General features: G+C 39.4%; 1 long non-coding RNA gene across 1 annotated transcript; it reads left to right on the forward strand.

Annotated features, from left to right (window-relative positions):
* LOC119914038 lies at window positions 1-27,446 on the forward strand. The gene is made up of 3 exons (XR_005446709.1): window positions 1-317; window positions 23,836-23,958; window positions 25,798-27,446. It is a non-coding gene; the product is annotated as an uncharacterized LOC119914038 (long non-coding RNA).
* The last annotated feature ends 363 nt before the right edge of the window (window positions 27,447-27,809 follow it).

The raw sequence follows: 27,809 nt of genomic DNA on the forward strand, positions 1-27,809 counted from the left end.
TGAGAAAGTCCTGTTTAGGAGTTCAGCCATGCACTGCTCTCTTTCGATTGCCTTAGAACTAAAGAAAGACAGGATTTCCCAATGCCCAGAATGGGGAGCTCTCAACAGATTGATCTGCAACAGGGGACTGTCCATTCTTTGTAAGTGAGCTGGCCAGAAAGAAGAAAAAGAGTTTGTGGTGGGAGAGCAGTCTGAGATAGACCTCGTCTGATCTCCAGGGCAAGTTGCACCTGACAAGGGAAGACATAAATCTGTGGATCTGTCTGTCTGCCAGAGGTAGCGCAAGATGGACCCCTTCTGTCTGGACGTTAACATAAGTGAGTCAAATGTTTGTTTTTATTGTGAAATGAAAAATAATATACTGTATATTCACCTTGGTAGCCTTAACTTTATTGTGCACAGCTGTGCTTGGTGTGTCAATAAGCCTTTCTTTTATTTTGACATTTTTGGCTCGAAGAACTTGCTTGTGCCTGAGGCAATATGATTATTACATTATGGTAAACTCTGAATTTTCTTAATAGATGGCAGCTTTTTAACTATATATGTTGAAGTGCTAAATTGTGGTGTGCACCTGAATACAAATGTATGTATGTATATATTTCAATACTTTTTAATAATTGACCACAGACATTTGTTTTAGGATTGAACCACACACACTTTATGTAGTTTAAAGATAATTGGTGTTGCAAAGATTTGCAGTGAATACAGCATATCTGCACTATATTCATGCACTACATTCAGTTTGTTTGAGATGGCTGATGTCTGGCACCATATGAAGGCCCAGTGCAAGCAAACTCTTGGACTTCAGACATCGAAAAAAAAAAAAGAGAGAGATTAAACTTGATTCAATTTTGTACACAAGTTTCAGACTGAGACTTGGCAGGATGGAAAACCCTCGTACCACAGAGAAGCTCTGGTGTGTTTGTTTGTCAAGCGGGACTGAAGATTATTGATTTTGCAAGTGTGTGTTGTCTAACTGTGTGTGTGTGTGTGTGTCTGTGTGTGTTTGCGCGTGGGTGTGTGTTTGAAGGAATGCAAGCAGTTGCTATTGCAACAGCCATGGCGATTTAGACTAGACTACACCCATCAACTTTCATGATCGTCCTTTAGATTGCTTCATACATATTAAGACCCTGCAAACATTTTGTACTGTAGGTCAAAGGTCTTTTCCCCCCACTTATTTTAGCAATAACTTTTAAACATGTACTGTTATTGGTGGATCCATGTAGCTCCAGTAAAAGCTTATAGGACCTTTTTCTATTCAGATTCAGGTTCATTGTTTATTGTCCTTTTTCGAGGAAACATGTTTTCACACTCACTATTATTGTACACAATAACAACATTCAAAAAAGGTACAAACAAACAAGAAAGTCACAACACAAGGCTATTACAGCGTGCCCAGGTTTTTTAAAGTGATTATAGCTGAGGGTAAGAAACTATTTGGAGATTGGTTGTATATATCTGCGGCTAGAGGGGAGGAGGGTGAAGCATGGGTCGAGGGGGTGGCATGGGTCGTGTGCTACTCTGCGAGTTTTGGCAGTGTCAATGAGGGCTGGCAGGTTGGGAGCGGAGAGACCAATTATTTTGGAAGATATGAGTTTCAGATGCTTGTTTCTCTTGGCGAGTGGGAGCATGGTGAAATAGCACGTGGTGCAGTAGAGGAGGATGGGTTCAATAATACTTTGGTAGAGAAGAAGCATGAGGTGGGGTTTAATCTGTCTTTCCATTATGCAGCTTTACACATTGTTAATATACAAAATGGACAAATGTTCACATCTTCTAAAAATCAAGATCTTATCTCCCTCAGGTATTATACATTGATCACCCAAAGTCCGGCTTTGCCCAGATGTGTTTGCCCAACTTCCAACTCTTTGTGAAAAGAATCAATAGAGTTGTGAGGGCTCAACTCTGCTCCAGTGGTCTCTGCAGAGATGGAGATGCCAACACTTTCAAATGAAAACTGGGATTTAAAACTGATTTGGTGAGCTTGACCCTGGCAGGATGGTTTCAACAACTTATACATCATTCATAATAACTTGATTTGGCTTTTTCTGGCATTGTTTGGTGCTTTTTAGTGAATGAGAGAAATATGTAACTGAAAATAAGCAACAAAAATGATCTAGAGCGTTAAAGGGTGGGCATATTTGCAGCTTAGCATAATATGGATCATATATATATATACAGTCTATGCCGGTGTTTCTTAAATTGAGCTGTATTTCAAAACTATTTGGAAAGCCTCAAGCATTCAATTTCCAAGTTATAAATCATGACCTGTGCAAGAATTGCTGCAAGAACTTCCAAAGAATTTCCAAAATACCCTTGCTAGCCACTCTAGCTAATGAGAGAAAATAAATGTTCCATCTTTGAAAGGCATTTTTTTCTATTCTTTAATAGAAAAAATGGTTTAATTCTAAATGGTGGGAATTTATGGAATAAATTAATTGAACAGTACCCAACACCCGGAGTCTATTTAAAATCCAATACACTGTAGCAAACATAATGTCAAAAAAACGAGAAATAGATAAAAATATGTACATCGTCACTAAAAACACATTTTTTGCTTTCTTTCTCTGTGGCTTTTTCCGGTTGAGACTAGGAGAGAAAGAGGAGTGTGTTGCGCTAACACACTCTGTCAGGAGGCTGTAAGGTATTGATTGCAGGAGTGTATGATGATGATAGGCTTTGACAGCCCATTGCGTGGACCTGAGCTGAGTCAGACAGGAGCCTGCTCTGTCTTCCGTCTATAAGGGCCCAGGGTCACGTTGGCAAAAGCCTGCATCCCTCCGTGCACATGAATGCCCTCGAACATGGGCTGCAAGGCTGCAAGGAGATGAGAGCAGAGGAGAAATATGGCTCCAATCTTTAACATTTAGATAAGAGCTTCAGCTAAATGTCGACCCTGCCGAGTGACTTTCAGTGAAGATAATATACCCTCACATAGTCTTCCACTTGATTTTGAATGCATTCAGTTTTAGAAAATTGCAATGAAGAGTTGTTTACTTTCCCCGCCTACTCATCTTCTTTTGGTGATTTCCTAGATGTTCATACATCTCCTTGTGTGTTTTTCAGCAGTCCCAACTATAGAAGACGGGACCTTTTGGTTTAACATGAAAGAAACTATATCTATAATGCATGTGACATTTGAGATGAACAATCATTTTTTGCTTTGGAAATCTACTGTAGTTTGCCTGGATATATCTGAACCTGATGATTTCACGTGTCTCTCTTTGTCCATTTATCTACAGGAATGAAGAGAATGCATCACAAAATAACTCGGTGCATCCAGACTTTGCTGTAAACAGCTGTAAACAGCTTTAATGGATTTTCAGAAACATCGAGAGCCCTTGATTTCTGGGAAATTACGAGAAACCTGCTGTTGAGCGGACCTTAATAGCTTCTGACTTTAGTAAATACATTTGGTTTTAGGCTTTTTGTGCCCATTAATAGTAACTGGGGGAAACAACACTGCTGTCATTTGTTAAGGCATAGTTTCCCTACAATGACCATATATAGGCAGCAGGGGACCAATGTCAGAACAGAGACAGCCTTTAAGCGTGTTGGCAAACATCAGTCCAGATGAGGTGTCTTTGAGGAAGGCACTGAAACGCTCAGTCTAATCTCCTCTGCCCTCCCTGTAGGAAAGTTAAAAGAAACTTTACCTATAAGGATTGAGTATAATATATAATAATAATACCATCATTGTGAAAAAAGAGACTGATAGACAAAGTACTAAGAAACAGAATGATCTATTGTCTTGTAGCAGGGAGGCATTCATTGATGTTGAATTAAATTGTGGGTTTTGATAAACCCTAAGTTTGAGAATGGGCTTTCTTTCTGCTTTTGCTCTGTATTAAATGTATTTGTTCTGTATTATTTCCAGTTCACATGAGTTCCTCTTCTGGGTTCAAAACGGACCGCAGTGTTTTTCACAGTAACAGAAAATTGCTCATGCTTGTTCCTGCTTTTGGTTTTTCCGTACTGGAAAAGCATTTAGATTCACTACACAGAGTTTCTTAGAATTTTAAGAGGTGCGGCAAAATAAATTTAAAGTTTCAGAGTATACCATGCTGGTTCCTAAATGTATTTCCATATACTTAAGAACATTGTGTCCATGTATTTTTTCTCAAACAGAAGGCTGATATTGTCGACATATGCTCTGCTTTCTGAACACATTGGGATTTCTGCTTTGTGTGAGTGATTTACATAGAAATCAATAAAAAAAAAAACCTCCTGGCATTGGCACCTCCGCGCAGGTCCACAGTGAGTAATCTCAGAATGTGTACTATCCAATGCTCAAACTAATGAGCTGAACTGAATGAAGGCTTTCATCAAATCCACTTTAAACAGTAAGCAGCGTTTCAGCCTGTAGGAGTCACTCAGCATGGCTCAGTAATGACCTCCAAATGTGTTTTGCATGATTGTTGCTTAGCAGCCTCAGTCTCCCTACCTTCATTCTCTCACACCAACCTGACCTCACAGGAAAATATTACTTATTTGTTTGAAGATGAATGTCGCTGGATTTTCAGACTAAAGTGGACACAAGAAGAGTGCATTTTCTACAAATACCGAATGTCAAACTGTGTCCAAAACTTTACTTTAAGGTTAATGAGCTACAAAAGCTAAAAAAAGAAGTAAGAAGGATAAAAGAAGCAGCAGCCACAGTTAAATGATTGCATACCATCAAGGTCAGCAACACCTTTTATGTGCCATCCCTGTGTGGAATACTACTCTTGGTCTCATCAGTAACATAATGAAGGCTGCAACTATGGATTATTATCATGAATGACATTTGAATAAACATTTAGTCCAAAAATTGTCAGACAATAATGTGGACAAACGATCCTTTGCAGTTCAAACTTCACCATAAATTGATTGTCTTAGTTCAGCAGGCATTCAAGGTACAAGTACAAGCAACTCAGAGAGCAGAATTTTTTTTTAACACAAAACAGTTTCACAAAATGCCACTTTCAGTAAAGATGCTCACTCAAGCAAAGTGTTAGTCGTTGACAAGGTGTTATTGATCCATGAGAAGTCACATCACACAGGTGGAACAAAACACACTGAAACTACCACCCCAAGGCCAGAAGACTCCGGCTCATGCTGTAAGCAAACTGACAGCAATCAATAGCAATAATGGACGCAGGAGAAGTGAAGGACAGGCAGTAAATCCTGTCAATCAGCTTGATGAGGGGAACATTTATTAGCTGATTTATAGTCTCTGTCTTTTTGTCTTTTGCTATTTTTATTGGAATAATGATAAGTAATGCCTTTTAGAAAATTAGACTGTATCCTTGGTTTCTTGACCACCAACCATGGCCACTTAAATTCTATGTCCCTGTGTAACTATAGACAGACATAGGGTCATTAACATAGACTTTGTCCTGGCAGTCACTGACCCAGTATTTGACATATTGTTTGTCTAAATAGATTTTCTGCAGAACCAAGTTCCTGTTTTCTGCCACAGCAACATACCAATTTAGCTTTCGGTGGGAATGCAATATTATACACATAACCAAGGATGATGCATATGTTTTAATGACAAAACAACAATGAAAACAAGCTTTCCTAATTTATCTCCCTCATCTGCAATAAATTGGCAGTAAGGATGGCAAGCTTTAAACCTTGATGAGAGAGAATAAGAGAGAGGTATGAAGGGGGAAACTTAGCATTGAACAAGTCCCATAGAGATTCACTGTATTCCCACAGAACCACAGAGCAATTAGTCACTTCTCATTAATGACTACAACTCCCACGTGGAACGTCCCAGCTGCCACTATACAACTGATCCAGTCTTTATTTGATTTAATATCCTGACACTAGAGGAACGTTGGAAATTCACAGAACATAGCAAGGTAGATATTTTTACAAAGGAATAACGTGGCAGAATGAGGCAAGAAGGAGAATGTTTTTTCCTTTTAGTTTTCATTTATCCTTTTTATTTATTTGACAGTTAAAGATACAAATTTAAAGAATGGTTTAGCTCCACCACCAAAATTCAAAGCACAAAAGTGGAACCTGCTGTTGTTCCTAAATAGAGGTTTTTTAAAGATCAGCTAACTTTCAACAACAGCCATTAAAGTTATTAAGTGTGAGTCTGTCTTTTGAATATTTACAGTATATGTGTTGAGAAAGGTCACAGTAATAATTCATTCCATTATGGCCATGAGGTGATCTCTCAACTATACTAATGCCTGGTCCACACTAGAGGATTTTCAAATCTTAACCTATTTTTAAAACTTGGGATACCACAGACATAAAGATTTTTGATGTTTTAAATCGTAAGAACGCAGACACCAGATGATTCATTCAAGATACACGACCACACACTTGGCATTTATACTAAACGATTCCAGAGAGGCGTTTCCGGGGACTTGGGATCTCACAGAAACTCACGTGATAAAACGTGACATCAGACATAAACAAATATGGAGGCAGACTGTTGTCATCAGCTGGTTGCACTTGTGTGTGCTAGGTTTTGCAAAGAGAATAGAAGACCCTGTCTGATCGGGGCCCTTATTCTTCTTTTTCGCGTTTTATACCGGTTGGCATTACGGCCATCTACTGGATTAAACAGTGCAAAATATTTACAGTGTCCACCCAAAGTGATTCCATTTACAACTGTAGTCAGTCTAGTTATTTTTAAGTTATTTTTTTATAGTAGCATTCTCGCGACCCCCCCAGGGGGGTCCTGACCCTCAGGTTAAGAACCAATGGTGTAGTTAAAGGATCACCTCATGACCATGATAAAGAGAATGAATTTTAAACATTTGATATTTAAGATTGGAAATGCAGGTGTATCCAGTCCAGTAGATAAACTTTAAGATTATGTCGGTAAACCCCTCACACTACGTGATCATTTAGACCAATATTCTGTTCCAACCAGCCTCAATCAGGAACACCCGGCCATTGTTGGGAGGGGCAAATCAGACCCAAAATTGTCCCGATTACTCTGTAGTGTGTGGGCAGCATGAGAAAAATACAGAATAAATTATGGGCAAAAATGTGTTCAGCAAAAGCTAGTATGAGGCTTCAGCAGTGAGATATCTTCATCCTGGTGATTCTGTGCAGTAATTGCCAGTGTTGTGCCCAGCAGCAGACCTATGTGCGACGGTACGTCTGAGATGAATGGTCGAATAAAGCCATCCATGTAGTCTCATAATAAATGGGTCACCTTGAAAGTTTCTAGTTTTGTTACTTTCCCTTTGCTGCTCACTCTCATGAGTCCTCGCTGCCTTTTCTTTTGTGATCCTCTGTGAATGGAGCGGCCAGTGGGACACATGAGCAGCTCTCCAGAGATCTACCCCCGGCGCTCTCAGGTGATCTGCCTGCGTGGATCCGTTTACCAGACGAGCAGCTGCAGTGGGAGGTTTGAGCCCTCTTAAAAGTCCACATCAGGCTATGGTTACAGTCTGAGGCAGTGGTGGAGAGAAGGGACAGCTTAAGGCCAGGGGGTGCTGTAGACCTCCTGCAGTGAGTTCAAAGAGAGGTCCCCAACAGCTGTGGCTCTCAGGGGAGGTTCAGAGGGCTGTTCGAGCAGTGAGATGGGGGAGGGGTTAGGGTCACATGGCAACTCAATCTTACCTCAAAAACCAATTTGCTGTTTGTCTTGATTTCCACATTTCTGAGAGAAATATGCACTCCTCAGATTTCATCACAGTTTGTGAGGTTTTATAGGGTACACATACAGCAATTTGCACAATTAACAGCTGCAACAAATGAATGTGCTCCAGTCCCCTTTTTACCCTTGATTGTATACAACAACTCATAATGGTTCAATGCTGCTTCAACAATCTGTAGTGACAAAGAATGTAGTTTGCTTTGGAAGGAACACTACCTGTAGAGTGATTTAGTACTGACAAAACCTCCTGCTACAAATGCCAAACAAACTATTAACTAACACTATTCTGCAGTGTGTTTTACTGCACACTGTTTTTCTTGGATTCATTGTCACTCGCAGTGACTGCCAGTGATTGTGACAAAGACTGGCTTAAAATTTTCTTGGGAGGTAAACTTAAAGGAATTATACTGATGCCAACAGGAATAAGACAACACCTACTGATGTTTATATAAAGGCAGGTGATAAATAAAAGGAAAACCCTGAATAAATGAGTGGAAAAACAGATGAAATGCAGATGCCTCCAGTAAAGTTCCACAGACTCCAGAATAACTGCTATGGCTGTCCTGGAGGCTTACACCTTACAAAGACTTTATGTTTTATGAATTTTAATTTGTCTATCTGTACATTTGGATGTACTACAGTATGTAACAAAACATGTATATTATTTGCTGTAGTTATCACTGTAAATTTAGCTAGTAAGAATAACTAACATGGAGATGTTTCACTTCGCTGCACAAAAGCCATTGTTCAGTTGTTGGCAGACATGATCAAAAGCTTACATCCGGGTAAACACACGTGTCCCCATCGACCCCCACCCACATTATTTGCTGTAAAACCTAATATTTACTGGTACATGCAGCCACTGTAGGATTAGCTCCTTTAAATAAAATACATTTCGATTGGTTCCAAAGTGGTTTGCCAACAAAGAGTGGATGGTCGAATAATTAACGGGATACATGCAGGGGCCTCAATGGTTGACATGTATGAAAGAAGATCATTTGTGGCAACTTCGGGACAATATAGCCTACAGTTTGCACATGTTGCGTTTGCATCTCTCACATCAGGGAAAATAAATTTAGTAACATTTTAAGCTAGCCTGAGACTTAAAAAAGGTGAAACATTCACAAATGTTGGGAAACATTTAGAGCTTTAAATGGCAGAATTGAGGACAACAGTTTACATTCCTGAGAAATTAGTGATGGGGAAACAACAACTCCTGATGGTCTTTGAGTGTAAGTAAGTGTTAAGTAAGTGAGTGACAAAACCCTCCAAAAATGTTTTCTAAAATTGTTCGTCTACAGTGTTAGAACAGATTTTAAACAGTTTAAGTAAACATTACTTTAAAATACTTATACTAATAAATGTTTGATTGCATTACTTAAAGGCATCATTGTTTTTCTCCTAGCTTCTTTGAGTTGAACAGTTTGAAATACTTTAGCCTGGACCCCACCGCCTCATCAGCTGTGCAGCACTTTTCCAGCTTCTAATAGGCTGATTGACTGAACTTGTCTAGTCTATTTTAACACTAAAGAAAACAACCACTGTTCATTTCACCATTTTTCACATCATTGGTCTTTATCTCACTACGTCTCCTCAGCAGTGGATGAGTTGTCTGGACTAGCTGAGTTATCTGCAGTCAAAACCACTGCCATTTTTTGGTTTAAAATTCTTTCACTGTCATTGGATTATTACAGACCAGTGTGACCGCTGGCTGCAATAAAGTTAAGGAGGCCACACCATTTACTCCCTGTATCTTTTTTGTTCAAATCATGAAAATCAGTAAGTACAGGCTCCTTGGTCCAAAACCTGGCTTCTGTGCCTCCTGTCTGGCCCAATTTATGACCTGCACTTGGAGCACATAAAGTGCATCAAAAATATCTTAATTTAATTCAACAGGTGATGCTGAACCTAGGTAGCAGTGAGCTAGTTGACAGTTTCTCAATTAAATTTCCAGAAATGTTGCTATATCACCATATTTTGATATTATATTATTAAAAAAATCAAACATACCGCAACACAAGATTTCGCCTGCCTCTGAAAATGTCCAAGTTTAACTGAAATATTAAATGCATTTCAGAAAGTAAAATATTTCCAAAATGCACTATAGCATTGGAGAATTACACCTCTCAGAGCACCTAACAAAATATTCTCTTAAGTGTAAGGAGCCACTTTCATTATTGTATTTCCGTAGCTTTGATCAGTGAATGATCCAATAGTAGATCCTTAGATAAAGTAGAAATGTAGTACATGTGTATCTGACTTTTCAATCACCCTGTCTATTCTTGTCTTCCCTAGTTAGAATGTTCCAGTTACATGATACTGTATAAATATTTGTCCGACATAACTGCAGGCCCATTCAGCTGATCCTGTGGCTGCAGCTCCGGCACAATGGCCCCTTATCCCAACCAAGTAATTCTACACTCGCCTCCCTGGTCATTATTGATGGCCTAGTAAGTGTTACAGTTACAAACCAATTACTCTACCATTAATGTTAGATGAGCTGCTCTACAAGTACAGCTTGATGCTTATCAGCTTTCCTCTGTTATGTGCCTTTTTACTTTCACTAAATTGCACACCTTCTCCCGCTCTTGGTTTCAGTCTTTAAAAAGTGGGAGGCGAGAATGACAGCTGGCAGTCTTAACCCTATATCAGGGGAACTTTCTCTTGGTTCAAGAGGTAAGAAAGTCAAGAGGTGAGCAACGTGTCCCCTCGGTGACACTAAGAAATCTGGTGACCCGGTAAAGTGATATCGCACCACCAAAGAGAAAAAAACGAGGAGGGAAAAAAGAAGAGTACAGAGGAGTAGGGATCGAATGAATTGCGCAGCCACCTCCACATGTGGTTTCACATTTCAACATTTAGGTGACAAAAAACATGCAGTTTTCCTCCAGATGTGTGTGTTCGAGATGTGCCAGACAGTTTCGTGCAGAGGAGGGAAAGGAGAGACAGTTCAAAGATCAGGTCAACACCTTTCACATCACCATCAACAGCATCTAATAACACATCTTCTCAGTAACAGTTTTCAGAAACTGAAACTGTGGTTTTAACAATTTTCAAAATAAACTCTGAAGAATGATAAGGGGCATTTTTAAAGCCAGGATTGTCCTTTTTTGGACAAAATACTCATTTGTAAGTATTTAAATGTTTTTGTTTTTTTTAAATTGTAGGCTAAAAATAATGCTAACAATTGCAAACAATTTTTCACCACTTTTTTTCTCAATATGTTTTTCCTAAGTTGCATTGGATTCATCATTCATGTATCATTTGCAAAATCAAAGAAGGCAAACAGGACACAGACACATGGATGTAATTAAAAGCATGAACATTAAAAGATGTTTTTTAACCATAGATATTGTTAAGCAGTTAAGACCCTCAGGTCTTGGATTTTAAGAGCCTACCAGCACTTGCGAACACCACTAGGACACCTTTTTTTGTACCATTCACAGATAATGCAGAAAATCAAGGTGTTTAGCAAGGTGGAAGTGCTTTCAAGAGTTAATAGGTTAGGACCATAGCCTACTAAAATGTTCTGAAACAAATATGGGGAAAACATTTAAAAATCCAACATGCATGCATTTCCGTTTCATGAATGTAGCTGACAATTGAGACACAGGCTCTGTTAGAAACAGAAGGCAGTTGCCTCGCCGCTGTAATAGACAGGTGCCTCAGGAGGCCTAACTTTCGAGTGAAGGCATCTTCTAAAAACAGTGGTTAGGAACAGCCTTTTAGGGCAGCACTCACAGCAACGTGTGACCTCAGCACGCCATCTGGCTTCTCTTCTGGCTGTCAGTCACTAGCTTTAGCGTCAGCTGGCTAGCTATTGAGAAGGCAAATGGCTGACAGACACCTCAGAAATGCCTTCAAAACTGACCGTTACAGGGGCAGCACAGAGACAGCTATTTTACCCGTTCTGCTCTGAGCAGCTGTACTTAGACACAACGATGCTTTACCCTGAATGCTAACAGCAACTTGCTAACGTGTTGGCTGATTGTTATTTTGCAACCATGATAACATCAACATACTGATGTTTTGCAGGCATAATGTTTACTATTTAGCATGTTAACATACTAACATTTCATCGCTGTCCTTTGAGAGCCATGTATCTCCAAACCATCATACCAAGAAAAACAGCACTGTGTTCAGCAGTTTATGTTGCATAGGAAGCAAAAACATTTTATGTCTAAAAAAGTAAAAATCATCAGATTTACAGATACTTGGTTTTAATTAGACAGTAATTCCAGACTTGGATAAAAAACAAAACTCAACCTCATTGTGGCGCTAGACAAAAAGTCAGGGGTCCACCAGAGTCAGTAAGCTCTGTTTGGACCATAAATGTCTGAAGAAAAGTCTATCAATATTTACTGATATTTCAATCCAGAGAAGTGGAGTGACTGATTGACTATCCGAGTCCGACCGATTGATTAATGCAGTCTTCCCTAGAAAATGACTTATGGGAAAAAACAGTAGCTGCACAGTTTGGAAAATTACTAATTCCCATGCAAGTATCTCTCTAATTGCCCCTAATTAACACTGGACAGGCAGTCTCTATCTCTCTCTCTCTCTTTCTCTTACAAACACATACCTATGTCTCGGTAGGTAGTGGTGCTGAAGCCATACATCAGCAGCTTTGCAGAGCAGCATGGCCTTAAGAATATGACAGAGAGGAAGCAGGCATTTCCTCCCAAAGAGGGATGTTTTCCGTCGCACGTCCTGTCTGATTAGTGAGACTAGTGCCTCTTCCCCTCATTTACAGAAAAAAGGTTTCATGTTATACAGCATGTTGTGAAAATGCTTTCCATTGCATTGAGACGGTGAGTGTGTCTATAATTCATAACTCTGCTTTAGCTTGCACTTTATCGTGAAACTGTCACCAGATACGTCTATGCAGCTTTGTCTTGACTCTCTCTTGCCTCAACACAGTTCGTTCACATGCTTCTTTTTTAAATGGCTTGTTAGAGTTTGATTTGCAGAATTACATATATATATAAACACTGTGACCCATCAGCAAATGTTTGTTTCAGGGATATAAATGAGTAAAGTTCCCTAAGCCAGAAAAAGCCAAAGTCAAAAATACATTTCTCCCAGAACAAAACCCTCAAAAACTTCAGCAACATTGCCCATCAGCATTGTCAAGAATTGTTCCACCGTCATGGCCTTGACTGCAGGGGAACTTTGAGAAGGAGCTGCTTAGTTGTGGGAAATCAGGTTTTTTTTGTCTCCCCTGGACTCCATCTGGGGGCTGTTGAGGAGGAGATGCATTATCTGAGCGTCCAGCGAAAGTGGGGGGAGAGTGGCTAGTTGAAGTTTATGGAGATTTATGGCTCCTTCCCAAGGCCTTAATTGCCTCCTCCTCTGTGGGTAGTCCAAAGAGGCCCGTGGTGATCAGTGACCAGTACTGGGTCTCCTGCAGGTGGGCCCACCAAAACGCTGTTTACTGAGACTTATTATGGAGACAAATGGTGTCGCAGAGCGCTCCAAAACCAGACGACAAATAAAGACAGGGAAGAGAAAAGCCGAGAGACGGACAGCTGGCCACAGAAAGGTTTCAGGATTTCAACTTGGCCTTCAGAGACACACTAAAAAGAGTTATGGGAGCCTTGGCTTAACTGGTGCCCATTAAAAATCTATCATAGAGAAGTGCTGTGATAAATAGTGATAGAAAGAAACGTGAGCTTCATCTGAGGACATTCATTTTGTGATGTCCATGTCCAAAACCAGAAATTGTAAATCTTTCTTTTCCTTTTATTCAACCAGGTAACACTCAATGAGATTCAAATCTCTTTCTCAAGAAAGACCTGGCCCAGATGGCAGGATAAAGGCACTGTTACGACGATAAATTTGATGCGGGAAAACATAAATAGGCAAAAAAAGAATGTTAACCCAGTGAAGATGCATATTGTTCTCAAAAGTGTTTTTAACCAGATACAAATTCACTAAGAGTAACAACCTCTCTTGAAATAACAATTTCAACGTCAACACTTTTTTTGCTCACCTCCATCCTAACTCTGAGAACCAACATCTGGAAAAACATCATGAGACCGCAGGCCACATTGGTTGTCTAATTAGTTTTTGCAACATTTTAAAACAGTTCTCTCCACATGAATGACCGCAGTATTTTGATATTGTTTTCTACAGTATTTGGTTGCATGAGGGGAGACTGGAGCTGGAGTTAACTGTAGCAACATCAGGTAACATCAATACTAGACCTGACTTGTTTACTAAGCAGGTTATTCATAAAAGATGAAGTGAATAATGCAACAAGCACGCACATAGTTGTATTCTTGTAGCAGTGAAAAACACTGTTTACAGTTATATACTAAGGACAGCACCTTCAGTGCCTCAGTTGGTTTAAAATTATTCTTGAGCTGACTTGTTTATTGACATCCTCGCCTCAGAGCTGAGGTGGATTTTATAGGTTAAATCAATATGATGACATTCACCTGGTTTCATCTGGTCAGTCAATGCCATACACACAGCTTTATAGAGCATGCTGCTGCTGCTGGATTTTTTTGTCACGTAGACCTCAAAAAATTTTGTGATGTTGTTGTATTTATCTTAAATACAAATATAAATTCTAATAAAACAAAAAATGTAAATTATTTTAATCCTTATTTATGTATTTCCCAGGAATATCCTTGCTGTGGTACCCAAACATTTTGACTTCTGACCTTGCTAAGCAATGCCCCGCTCCTGACTCCCCCTTCTCAGATTGTTTCCTAAGATGTATAGTCCCGAAGACAGAAACAAAACTCAGAATTACAAAAGAAAACTGGCAAAGATTTGAGAAAAATATACATAACTTTGTGCATAATGTTTTATCTTGTTGGGTTTTTTTCTATCTTACTTGTGATTCATGTGGTGTTGTTTCACATGGGGTGCCAGGACCGCTGGAAATGACGGCCTCGTGTTTATTGCAGGGGAACACGTCTTGAGTGACTGGCTCTGTGATGAGCCTCAGAGTGAGATGGCAGAGAGGCAGTAAGTGCAGTAATGACTGGGAACAGTCTGGCCACTCAAACCATGAATATTGGATAGGTATAGGCACACATTTACACCGCATCACCCACTTCCTGTTTCCCATTGAGCTGGGGCTGCTGTTCACCCAGCTGAAGTTACCTACAGAACATGGTGGAAACTGTGACTGTGTGTAAGTGAGTAAGAGATGAAACAACGAGGAAAAGAACTGTAATACCCAAAGTTAATTTGCTAACACTTGAATAAATGCTCTACTGTCACCTACAAATAGCTGATGAGGTAAGAACAAAAACAATCATATGCAGCTACACCAATCTTTACCTAAATTTAAGCATTAATAGCAGTGCTTTTTCCCAGTGATTACCATCATTAACATCATTACTTTCAATCAACTTGTACCGTCGCCCACCTGCCCATTACAGCTTTGGCCCTGCAGGAAACAACATGTTTTTTTGTGTTGAAAAATTCAGTAGAGTAGTCATTAGAAGATGAACCTCTGCCATTTTGTCATTATTGTGCAAAAAAAACCTCAGAGCAGGTACCAAGGCAACAGGCAACAATTAATAAAGGAAATAGGTTGTGTGAGCCATCTGGATACTTTTTTCCATGTGCTCTGAGCTGAAGAAAGGACTGATGCTACTCCATTATTCTGTGGTCATTATTCTGTGGCTATCTTAGATCATCATCTCAGGTCCATTTTGGGACTCACCAGCTGCTGAAAAGCTTGCCTAAGTAAAAATGGATACAGATGAAGAAAAAAATGTATTAACAATTTTCCAATCAGTGCTTCGGTTTCCCCATAAGGCTCTACCAAATTTACCTCCTATTTTCTATACTGATCTTAGTCTGTTATATCTAATTGCGTCAATTCAGTCAATAATGAAAGGAAAAGTGGAGTTAGCATAGTGAAATTCAATGCTCTTTTTCAGAATCAGTGTCTGTAAATAGGAACTAGGATAGGAGCATGTCGGCTTCAAAAGGAACATCTGACCAAAGTGACCGAATGCTGTGACCACATCTCCTTATTGATTTCATAGTTCAGCCAGAGCTTTTTTCACTTATCACTTCCAGTGTGTTTTCTGGACTATTCAGGCAAAACATTTATTAAAAAGCCACTTACCACACCACCTTTTGGACCTAGACCAACAGCTCCATTGGAGTGTTTAAGTGCAGTTTTTATTGTGTTGATAGCCTAGCTAAGTGGACACATGTGTTAAGATTATATGACATGCTATATGTGGTCATGTGAATCCCAAACCTGAATGTGGCCTGAACAATCAGCCCGCTATGCTACCCTAATGTCTATTTAGAGTGCAATCCCACTTGTTCCATTTGTGGTTAGAGTTTGATAGCATTTTATCAAATCCGAATCCTGTAGGACAAGTAAAACAAAATTTTTGCCAGATAGATAAGACATTGCAGATTACTTGAAAGTACATAAATTATGACTATACTGAAGAAATAGTGCAACAAGGGAGGTTGGGATGGATGTAGGGATCAACAAAATGTTGGATCTGGCAGACCGCTGTTCATTTACCATTTCATATCAGTTGCCGACTTCTTTGAACAATGACCACAGTCGTTCCTACACCTCAGCCGACAAGACGAATGTCCCCTAACTGGAATTAAGTTGCTAATTAACAACACGATATATCCAACCACAACCAATTCTTTATTTTAACCCAAATCATGATCTATTCCTACTCCTACATAAAGTTGTTTATGTGCCCTAATCAAATCAAACCTTAATTATAGCTGTGTCAGATGGCTTTATTTTTGCGACAGTGACTTGTAAAGGTTTGGGAGGCACTGATAAAGAATGTCGCTCTACAGGGCAGTTACATATATGATGTATTTTGTCGTTTGATTTGGAAAAATTGTTTGATAAAAGAAGAGCATGATACTCTGTCATGCCAAAACTAGACTAAAACAGAACAACGTGACAATGTTGTTTCTGTGATGGCAGAATATGGTATTATAATGGTATAACCTGCAATATATTGATTATAATCTATTACGTTATAAGACGGGGACACGGCAGATATTTTACATGCACAGACCGGGTAAATAACGGGGAACACACTGGTGCAGGTGCCACTTGATAGCCTGCAACGTTCGGTTTTGATAGGCTTCCCCATTAACAAGCCTCCTCATCATGCGACGCACCTGTGGCTTAAAACGGAATCGCGGGTGGAAATCGTGACTGCAGTGTCATTTCGGCCACTTTATAAAACATAGCACACTGGAAGGGGTTTTATTTCTTGCACAAGTTCACTATGGTTATAATAATAATAATAATAATTATGTATAATGTAATAATAAGCATTTTGCCTAGTCGGCAATGGCCGGGCTGATACCAAGATGGGCTGACGGCCCTGATCAGAGGTTACTCAAATGGGGACTTCAGTCAAAATTGTGTGACAGTAACAGTGACACACAAATGTACTTTGGGCTTGTAAATAACTAAGTACAGTAACAGCAGAAAGACTGTACAACTCTACTCTTTTTGTGCCTGTGTTTTATCCACTCGTTAGTCATCATTTAGATGAAATTTTAACCTGAAAGTTTTAGTAAATTGCTCTTTGCCTTTAAAAATTTTAAAAGAAAGAACAATTAATAAGAGATTTGTTAGATTCAGAGATTGACAATTTGACCCTGTGTGTGATCAGATCACCCAAAACACATTTACCTAAGTCTAAACTGGAACTGTATTTCACAGGATATATGAAAAACAACAGTGAACCGCTATCAAGTAGGGTCCCTAATAATGCAGCAATGTATACAACAGGCCAGGGTTGCCAGATCTGATGAGTAAATGCAGGGGCTCCACTCTGCCTGACCCATTTGCTGGGAAAGTGAGGAACCCCCCTGCCTTCCCCCCATTCCTCCGTCTAATGAAGACCAGAAGAGAGGATATCAGGCCCTCAATCAGCCACAAGTCCACTTCACATATGTTTTGATGAATCTCCGCTCATGTGCCGAGCCCTGCAAGCTCAGGGGATCGCACCACCGAGCCTTATCAGCATTCCTCAGAGGACACAGTCAACAAAACCACATGGGCTATTGCTGACAGGCGACGCCTTGACACAGACAGACGACACCTCAGTGTTTGATCATGTGATATTTCGGGGAGCCGGGGGGATGGATTGTTTTGTGCGATCATGATCACATGCTGTAATTTCTTGTGAAGCCTGTTGAACACTCAGTGAAGTTAACCGAAGGCTAAAGTTAACTGCAGTGAAGTTAAGTGAAAGCTTTTTGAATTGGGGTTGTGTAGAGTAAAGACTGCAATGTGAAGTTGAGCTGGGTCCAAACAGTTCTGCTTGTGTTTCTAGTCATGTGATCATCCTCTGTTATTATGTACGTTTTGATGAGCAGTGCTACATGTGAGTTGCTTATTCTCTGGTTTCGAGCTTCTCTAATGTCAGGATTTGATGGCTTTTTTTCTCTTTTATATTATTGTAAATAAAATAAATAGCAATTTGAACTTGAACTTTCTGACATTTTTAAATCCAGTGATTAATCGAATAACAGTAAAGAGACCAAACAATGACTTTTTCACATTCATGCCATTTATTTCTGCTGATACATATCTCTACTATTGTGTATTTACATGTACATGTATTTGCTTTGTCCCTATTTCCTTGCAGGTGTCTGTTCTGTACGTGTTTGTCCATTACTGTTTCCAAAGTCGCAAAGCTAAATATATCACTGAGATGGCAGGAAACCCAAACGCAGTGACTTGGAGAAAATAGGCCAAATGATGATTTGCAGCATGTGATGACTATGCACAGTAGTGCTATGTGAACTATATGATCAAGTCTTTTGTAGTCAACTGACTAAGTTCTTTTTTAAAACATTTAATTTTAACTTCTTAAACGTTGATTTTTGGTTTCACCATTGTGTCCCTGAGCAAGACATTTAACCACTAGTTGCTCCAGAGGCGTGCAACCTCTGACATGTATAGCAATTGTAAGTCGCTTTGGATAAAAGCGTCAGCTAAATGAATAAATGTAGATAGTCTGAGCATTTCCCTGCAACTCATGTTTGGTAACTTTTGAAACCTCTGAACTTGAAATAAATTTAGGCAGCATGCATTTTCACTGAGATATAGAGGTGAAATTGGCCACTTAGTTGGAATAGTCGAATAAATTGCTGAAAAGGCAGAAATGGTCCTTAATTGTCAGGTACTGCGGTAGAGAGGAGAAGGGGAACTTAGAGCAAGTTAAGACATGCATCAGAGAAATATCAGGCAGATAAAGGGCAAGGACATGAAAAGATACAATGTGTGGGTGTACATGTGTGTGTCAGTTGGGTGGGTTTGCAGGGCAGAAATGAAGGCAATGTGTTCATTGACTGCATGTGCCTTTGTTTCATCTTACTACGACACAGTAGGGGGACTAAACGAGCTTTTACATTTCCACTGTGATTTATTCATTTCATCAGCAGTAAAATGCAGTGGAGGGGTAATCAGTAGGAGAAGAGAGCTATTAGTGATTTGGATTGGGAGGATGAGAGGAATATACAGAGTAAATGTACTTGTACTGTTGCTCCCAAGCTTTCCTGGAAACAGGGGCATTTTCTTTCTCGTGACACACTCCATTTATTTTCCAGCCATGTAAAAACACAGTAACTTTAAAAGCTCTCAGAGGTGCAATCGGCTGAAGCATTGACAGTGTACCACCAGTAACCTGTATACCTTTCCTAGGTAAGAATGAAACAGAAGTGGGTAACAAGGGGAACATATAGTATGTGCATGCTTTCACTGTTAGTTCCAAACCGGCCTGGAAAAAGTTTTATTTTTTCATCTTGTGAAATACTCAATTTATTTTCTAGCCATGTAAAAACACACATAATAGCTTAACAAGTTCTCCAGGGTGCGTTTTCTTTATATCACCCATGTAACAGCACTGCAATCAAACGCAGTATATAGACATCATTTTTGCTTCTCCTCTGTAGTAGCAGGCACCATGTGAGAAACAGGAAGTTAGCCAGTTGAGTGGTTTCTTTCTTTTGTCTGCACTGCACTTTAACCCAAAGACGGAAATAGTGCTATGGAAAGTGTGACTTCTGCCACAGAAAAACAAAATGTTCAGAGCGAGTAAAAATGGAGAAAATTGGCAACCTGGAAACACACCAAATTTCTGGTTTCTGTGACCAGCAAAAGAACAGACTGAGGCGCAGCTTTCCTTTAATACAACATATTGACAGAAAGGTTGAAAAAGAAGATTCATGGCGCTCTATGTCTCTGAGCACACGGATGACATTTTGGCCAGTCTGGATGGATTTCCACCAAAAGAGGAGAGCTGAAGCGAAACCGCTGTCTCCAGCACTCTGCATGACTGCATGCTGTTGTGCAACAGACTAACCACTATTTACTTGTTTCCCCTGCCAGCTTGTTGTTTTACACTTTCAACATCCTGCACACAGGGTGCGACGAGAGGCTGACACTGCTGTTTAACTACTGCTTCATTTAGAGTGTAAAACTCCTGCTTATGACAAAAAAACCTGTGAACTGAGGAAGTAAAACATGCTTAAAAATCAGTTTTATTAATAGTAACGTGTTTTTGTTGCCATACGGGGTTATTGAGCATAAGAACAATGAGATAGCAATTTGATGACTATATGGCAGCATAATATAAATCCACCACAAACACACACATACTCACAGATAATAGGGGCGAGAGCTTAACGGAGAGTGAGGGTCCAGAGAAAGGTCACCGTCTTCAGTAAACAAATGGCTATTTAACCATAAACAAATCATTGTGCCTTACAGCCAGAGCACTGAGGGATGTTACCTCAGGTGACACGACTCTTGAAATTGTGTTTATGTTTCCTTATATAAACAAAGCATTATCTACCATTATCTGTAATATAGACCCCAATTATGGACTTCTGTTGTGTGGCCGTTTTGTCTTATTTTTGAGATTTTATTTATCCACAGGATTTTGGCTGCTTTTCCATTCTTCTTATTTCATCCACTGAGATTAACATAATGCTGCCTTTCTCAAAATGGCATGCAGCAGTTTATTTTCAGGCTCTGAAGAGTTACAGAACTTCCTGTGCAGCGTTCTGAAACATTTATGGACTGAAGTCACAGTGAGACGATTATCATGATCATAAAATAGTATATAGTAATATCCTCTGTCTTCAGGGGAGTGGTAAAGGTGTTTGAGTTCCATCATATTCCACAGATGATGGCATGTGTGTCTGCGGTTGATTGTGTATTGAGCGTGTCCGTGGGGGCGGGAGTTTAGATTTGACTGGTGCTGGTGGTTTTCTGTGAATGGAGCAGTGAAAGGTTGAGGCTCTAAGTTGTGGTCACAGTGTATGTTTGCTGTTTATTTTGTTATGCTTGACTTGGTAGACTCCTGGTTAAGGGGGGGAGAGGGGGGAGCAGGGTTAGGAGGTCAAACTGAAAAGTAACACCCACAAAGTGTAGCTCAATCCCATCTTTGATTCTGTGGACATACATATATGTCATGTATAATATATACATACATATACTATAATATTTAGTGGATTAATGTCTATTCCTTCGGTTTGTCTGATTTACTCAAACAACATCGAAGTGCTGACTCACAGGCAGACTGCAATTATACTTATTTGGCCAGGTGTTACACAAACTTGAGACTAAGAAACAAGACAAGGCCCCCCCCCCAAAAAAACATTTTTACATTCATACTTTTCCAGTCAGGTAACTGTCATTGTAATTGCAAAGATGGCTGTTTGCTAGAAAACACCGAGACAATGTTTTTTAATGACTGGTGATCCCCTGACTTTTCCTCCTTAGCACCACCATGTGTTCACTTTTTTGTTTATTTTTATTGAAATATCTCACTAGTACTACATACTACTACTATTGGCTCGATTGGCACGATAGTTGGTACTTACATACATTAATGTTCCCCAGGGGTAAACTGTAAAACACCCTGACTTTGCCTCTAGAGCCATCACCAGGTCAACATCTTATTTTGTCCTGTACTTTTAAAGTTCGGTTAATGAGACTCTGAACATTAATAAAGCAGCAAATACTATTTGCTATGTAAAGATAAAGTGTGGTAATGACTACCCAAGCAGAGAACAAAACTGGTGGCCTTGAGAAGAGCAATACAACAGCTGTTTTTTTTTTCATCTCAGATTTTGGTGTGTGGTGTTTGGGTTTGGTGGCGTTGAACAATGAACATTCAACTATCCAGCAGCTACAGAAGCTACAGAAGCTACAGAAGCTACAGCAGGGGACCCCAAAACTCCTTTTCAGTCACAGATGTGCGGTAGAGCAAATGCAATACTACTTTAACTCCCTCACTTGGGGTAAAGACTCATTCCTTACCCGGAGTGAGCACTCGGTTTCCTGCTGAGAACCATGGCCTCAGATTAAAAGGTGCTAATCTTCATCCCAGTCCTTTCACACTAAGCTGCAAACCAATTCAGTGAGTGCTGAAGGTACTGGACCAATGATGCCAACAGTACCACATCATCTGCAAAAAACAGCGATGACACGAACAACCACTCGGGTTAAAATCAGGGAGGCCGTTCCTCCCAATCACGCCTCCCCAGGTGTCTCCATCATTGCCCACGTATGCGTTGAAGTCTTCAACTGGAGCCCCATTCAGGACTCCATTCAGGGTCTCCAAGAAGGCAGAATACTCCAGACTGCTGTTCGGTGCATATCCACATACAACAGTCAGAGTTTCCCACCACCCGTACTAAACTACAACAAAAAAGCCCTTCAGCCGGGGACCCCACACCTGTACAGAGACACCCTGGGCAACTCCAGAGAGGAACAGAGCCCATCCCCTACCCAGGACTATGGTTCCAGAACCGAAACTGTACATAGAGGTAAGCCCTACTGGCTCCAGACCAGGGTCCTGGGCTTCCTCCGGACAGCTTAGTTCTTCCTTGATTTTTCATGGATCCTTTTGAACTATTCTTAGTCTGGCCCCTCCCCTGGGACCACTTTGCCATGGGAGACCCTACCAGGAGCACCAGCCTCCAGACAACACAGTGCTCAGGTTCATAGAGATACCCAAACCTCTCCACCACAACAAGGTGATTGTTCCCGGAACAAGGGAGGTATATCAAACAGTTATTTTCTGACATACTATAAACAGATCCTCTACACTGCAACTCAAACGTTTTCAACATTTATATGATAATTAGTATAGCAGTATGGTTCTAAACTTTCTTTGCTCTACGATGATCTGTGAGGTAAAATTATAATTTGAGTCTGGTGGTGAGCAAGAGCGATATAATGGCTCATGTTTTACTTCGTAGCTGCGGGCTGAGGCGTAGAACAATATTCCGGTGGTGGTTTGGTGAGTTTTATAATGTTTCTGTCCAGTTTGAATGAAGTGTGTTTGATGATCTGTGGGGGGGAAATTATTGTCATTTGTTTTGACCTGAGATGCTGTATTGCAACATTTAGTGGCAGTGATTGTTGCATACAGCCCTTCTAACATATTATCTACAGATAAACTTCTGAAAACATTTATGCACAGAAAAAAGACTGTGGACTTTGTCATCACTTGTTTTTATAGCCACTCTGAACAAGAGGAATCATTACAGCAAGCAAAACCTGTGTCAATGTTCATATGGGCACCTGACTTTTGTTTTAAGAAGATAAAAAAATTGTAAACCTATCTTTTAACTAATATTACACTAGAGGCACAGACACCATTTCTTTTTAATTACAGCGCAAAGTAGAGATGTGAGAACATCTGGAAACATAATGTTTTTTTCTGGTACTATGTTGTATAGTCTAGCCTGTATGAGCTTGACACACTGAACCCATTATTTTGACCTTGCGGAGGAGGAACGCAGACAGAGTACATATCTTCAATGTCATAGGAAATAGAATCTGTCAAGCACTGCAGGTGTATGCAAACTTTATTCAGGGTTAAGGCTAAGGCTGGTGAGGGAGGAAGACCTTTCTCTTTACTGAACTTTTTTTGTTTTAGTTACAATGTGCTCATGAACAATAGAATTTTTATTCCCCTTTGACTCTTGAAAATGAATACTTTCATGTCACCTACCCTCTGGAATCTGTTTATCCTGTATTTGCATTTTGTTGAGTTTTATGCTTCAAGCCCTTTTCATTTTGGATAATCATACAATATTTATTCTCCATAAACAAAAACTAAAAATGGAAAACAAACTCTACGACCCCACCCCTGAGGTGTAGAATTATACAGTAAACAATGAAAATACAATTAACATGCTTCTCACTGATTTTCCTTCAGACTTGGCCTGCGTCCTGCATTGTCAGATGAAATGAGTGGGATGACACCAGCGCTGAGATGACCGTGCCACAGGTTTTTGAATCATGCAACAACATCATAAATCAACTGCAAGAACATTGAACAGTGAGAATTATTGTCTAAGAATCCCACCCAGCCCCAGTTGGCGCCTGTTATGTGTGAAAACATGCGTTGCTCAAGTGTGTAGGCGACGAATCAGTGCAACTACTGTCCAAAAGTCTGCGGGATGTTGTTGCTGTTACAATCCATGAGGGGTCTGTACTACAGAGTTGTTGTTGCTGCAGCAGAGACACTTATAATATATAATAGTACAAAATATTGGAAGGTACACATGAAATGTCTTGAAATAAGAATGTGTTTTTGACATAAATCTTTAGAACATGCTTGAAAATAGAAACATGCTTCTCTGCCTTGAAGGCATCAAAACAGCCAGAAACAATCTATAATTTCGTACTTTCGTATGACAGTTTGATAAAACATTGTTTATATGTATATAAACCTTTATTTAAACAGGAAATGTCCCATTGAGACACAGTCTCTTTTACAAGGGAGTCCTGTATAGCACAATTAAAACACAATTTTTCAACCATGAGCTGAAAAACAATACATTACGTAAATTAAAATACAATACAGATTTACACAAAGTTTACACGATATTTACATAGACAAAAATGCAAGTTTAAAATATGTAAAACAAACAAAATTAGAAAGACTAAATGTAGGGATCTACTTACCGTTTATTAAAAAACAAGTGCATATGTCTGTCAGAATGTCAGATATTCGTTTTTGAAAAGCAGCTAAGGAAATTAGCGCGCCAATCTTAAGCTTAGACTGGAGTTCATTCCAGGACGAAGGGCCATAGTAAGACAGATTCCTCTATCCTGTTTCTGTACTAATTCTTGGTACCTTACAAAGTAGTCCGATCTTAAATCATATGTACAGCATGTGAACTAACTCTAAACAGATATAAGAAGGCAAAAGACCTAAAATAGCTGTATAAATAAAGATTTACCAATGTAGCATCCTGTGAAATTTGAGTGATGGCCAATTTACCCTACTGTATAAGATGCAGTGATGTGTCTGATAGCCAGCATTTGTGATGAACCTGAGAGCTGTCAAGCTTTGACAGTGTAGATGGACATGCAAATTGATAGATTATATCACCATAATCTAGCTAAAAAAGGAATAATACTGCAACCAGTTTTTTCTGTGTAGTCCTAAAAAAGCAAGCTTTTAATCTATGTAAAAATGAAAAGCAAGAGTTTCAACGTGTTTTTTAAAGGTAAAACCTTAGACATAGAAAGAGCTGGGACTTTAGTATTAGTAGGTGCAAATAACATCGCCTTGGTCTTTTGTGCATTTAAAAGTAGCTTCAAATCAAACAGGGCAGCTTGTAGTGAGGCAAAATCGAACTTCAAATTTGCATAAGTAATCTCAGGTGTAGGGGCACAAGAATACATAATTGTGTCATCCGCATACAAATGATACTGTGAGTGTTTAAACCTACTGAAGACAGTGTTTAGACAGATGCTTTTTCAAAGAAAGACACTGGCTGTGAACGTAGTCTGAGTGGCATTAAATTTTCCCCAAAATGTAATTGCTGAAGCAAATTGAATGTAATTTGTTTTGAAAGAGTTACACATGAGCAATGAGAGAAAAGTGAAATGAATACCACATCAGCCAGTATATCACCATGAAAGATCATTTTTTATTTCCTGAGTAGTCCAGTAGACTTGTTTGTCCAAAAAGAAACTGAGAAAAGAAAAGAGCATCGGAAAGACCAAACCAATGATCATGAATTATGTGATGACAAACTAATCTAATTTTTGTAAGTTTGCTGACACAGATTAACTCGCCATGTCACATTTTCTCCTCAACAAATCTAATGACGACGTTCCATGACAGAGTGTTGTGTCAACTTTCTGTCTTTCTTTATCTCTCAAGTGGGACCTTGCTTCGGCATCCTTAATCACCACCCAAAGAGGGCATTTAACTTCTTGGCAAGGCTCCCCGATTATTGTTTGAGGAGGCAGTGCCACGTGTCAGAATCAGTTTGAATCATTAACATAGCAAAGAAGATGAATGGGGGTCAAACAAACAGGTCAGTGCCTCTTCATCTTTCTCTCAGATCATAAATCTTTCCAGGCAAAGAAAAAAAATAAGGCAAAGACAGTTTTTCTCAAACATCCATGTAATTTTTTCAGCTGCAAAATACACTTTTGTAAAATACAGCTGTTTTTCATTCTATCTTCAGTCTTATCCAGGCTTGTGCACATTCACACGCTTCAGCAAAAACCTCGGTACACAGAGTTTAAGATAAGTCACAATTACATAACCAGAGTAAGCTTAAATTCTGCTCAAATAACACTGCATATGAATGGTTGTTTTTCTAGCACCAGGCTAATTTCTGGGGGAAGTGAGCTTCACATGAAGGTAATAAATGGAGTTTCCTTTTTGAAATCCACTCTGCACCGACCTGAGTAGATGACAACCCCTGATAAGGTTAAATAAACACCTTGGCCTATCCCCTTCAACCCGCAGAGCTACTGAAACTGACATACAGTTCACACACACGTACTACACACACGTACACACATCGAGCCTCGTCTGTGCTGAGCCACTGTAACTGTAACTGGCCGTATTCACTGCTACTTTCTATAAACTGCTTCAGTGCTGATAGTCATCACTGTTAATGCATATCTCTGTTTACATCTGCACGTGCCTTACAAATTGTGTGTGTAGAATAAAGCAAACAGACAGGAGTTAATACTGTACCCACGTGGAGAATTTTAGTTTAGGACTCATTATTTGTTTTTCTTTTAAGAGAATCAGCTACATAACTGTTTTGTAGTGTACAATTCTTGTCTTTTTTGTAAACTTACTTAGGACTGTGGTTAATAATAAGCAGCTTATTTTTCTATTCACTTTTTATTCCTAGAACTTTGAGGTGGTCTTATTATGATTCAGTTTAATGCAAATTATGGGGATATGGTGGCTTTTTGCATGAGGACAAATAATCCTGGTTTAAGTAAAACCAGTTGGTTTTTGATGAGAAGAGTCTATAGCCATGGCACAAATTGTGACCTCATGGTGACGCAAGACAGAAATTCAGGGGATCACTAAAGTGATTACAATTGCTCCTGTAGGGACATGGATGTGTGTACAATTTTTCATGACATGTGTCACCAAAAATGTCAAACTGCTGGTGGCGCAAGCGGAAAAGTCACAAGATCACTAAAGTCATTAGGATTCATCCTTTCTGAATCATGAATATCTGTGCAAAATGTTTTATGTCAGTAAGTTTCGTCCTTTTGGGAAAAATGAATATCTGTACAACATTTTACGGCAATTAGATATTTTCAGTCAGGACTAAAAGTGACAGACTGACCAATAGGCGGATATTGCTATCCATACAGCCATACTGGTAGGATGGCTAAAAATGAAAATTATGATTGTTTGGTTTACTTTTACTTTTGTGTACAACAGCAGTAAAAACCCAGAGTAATGTCCTTTTCAGTTCACTTCAGTTTTATTTATATAGTGCCATTTTATAACAGAAGTTATCTCATTGCACTTTTATATAGAGAGCAGGTCTAGACCATACCCTTTGTAATATTATTTACAGAGATCCAACAATTCCCACCAAGAGCAAGCACTTGGGGAGGGGGAGGGAGGGCAGGAGTAAAGAGAACACAGAGAAGCACATAGAGATGTAAAATATTAGCAATAATAATATTAGCACATATTGGCACAATGGCACAGGCATTCTGGCTCTGGCATAATCTACATCTGTCCACTGCAGATGCACTATCCCCAACCATAGTTGAGTAACTACTTGTACAAATTAGTTTATTAGTACAATATAGTACAATATAGCACTTTAAAAAACCATCATTTATGTTTTTAATTTTTGTAGATTTAGTTATTTTATTAAATCCCTGTGTAAGAAAAACGAA

This window comes from Micropterus salmoides, unplaced genomic scaffold, assembly GCF_014851395.1.
Source record: "Micropterus salmoides isolate LMB-PRFRI ecotype aquatic unplaced genomic scaffold, ASM1485139v1 Ms_hic_scaffold_20, whole genome shotgun sequence".
Lineage (NCBI taxonomy): Eukaryota > Metazoa > Chordata > Actinopteri > Centrarchiformes > Centrarchidae > Micropterus > Micropterus salmoides.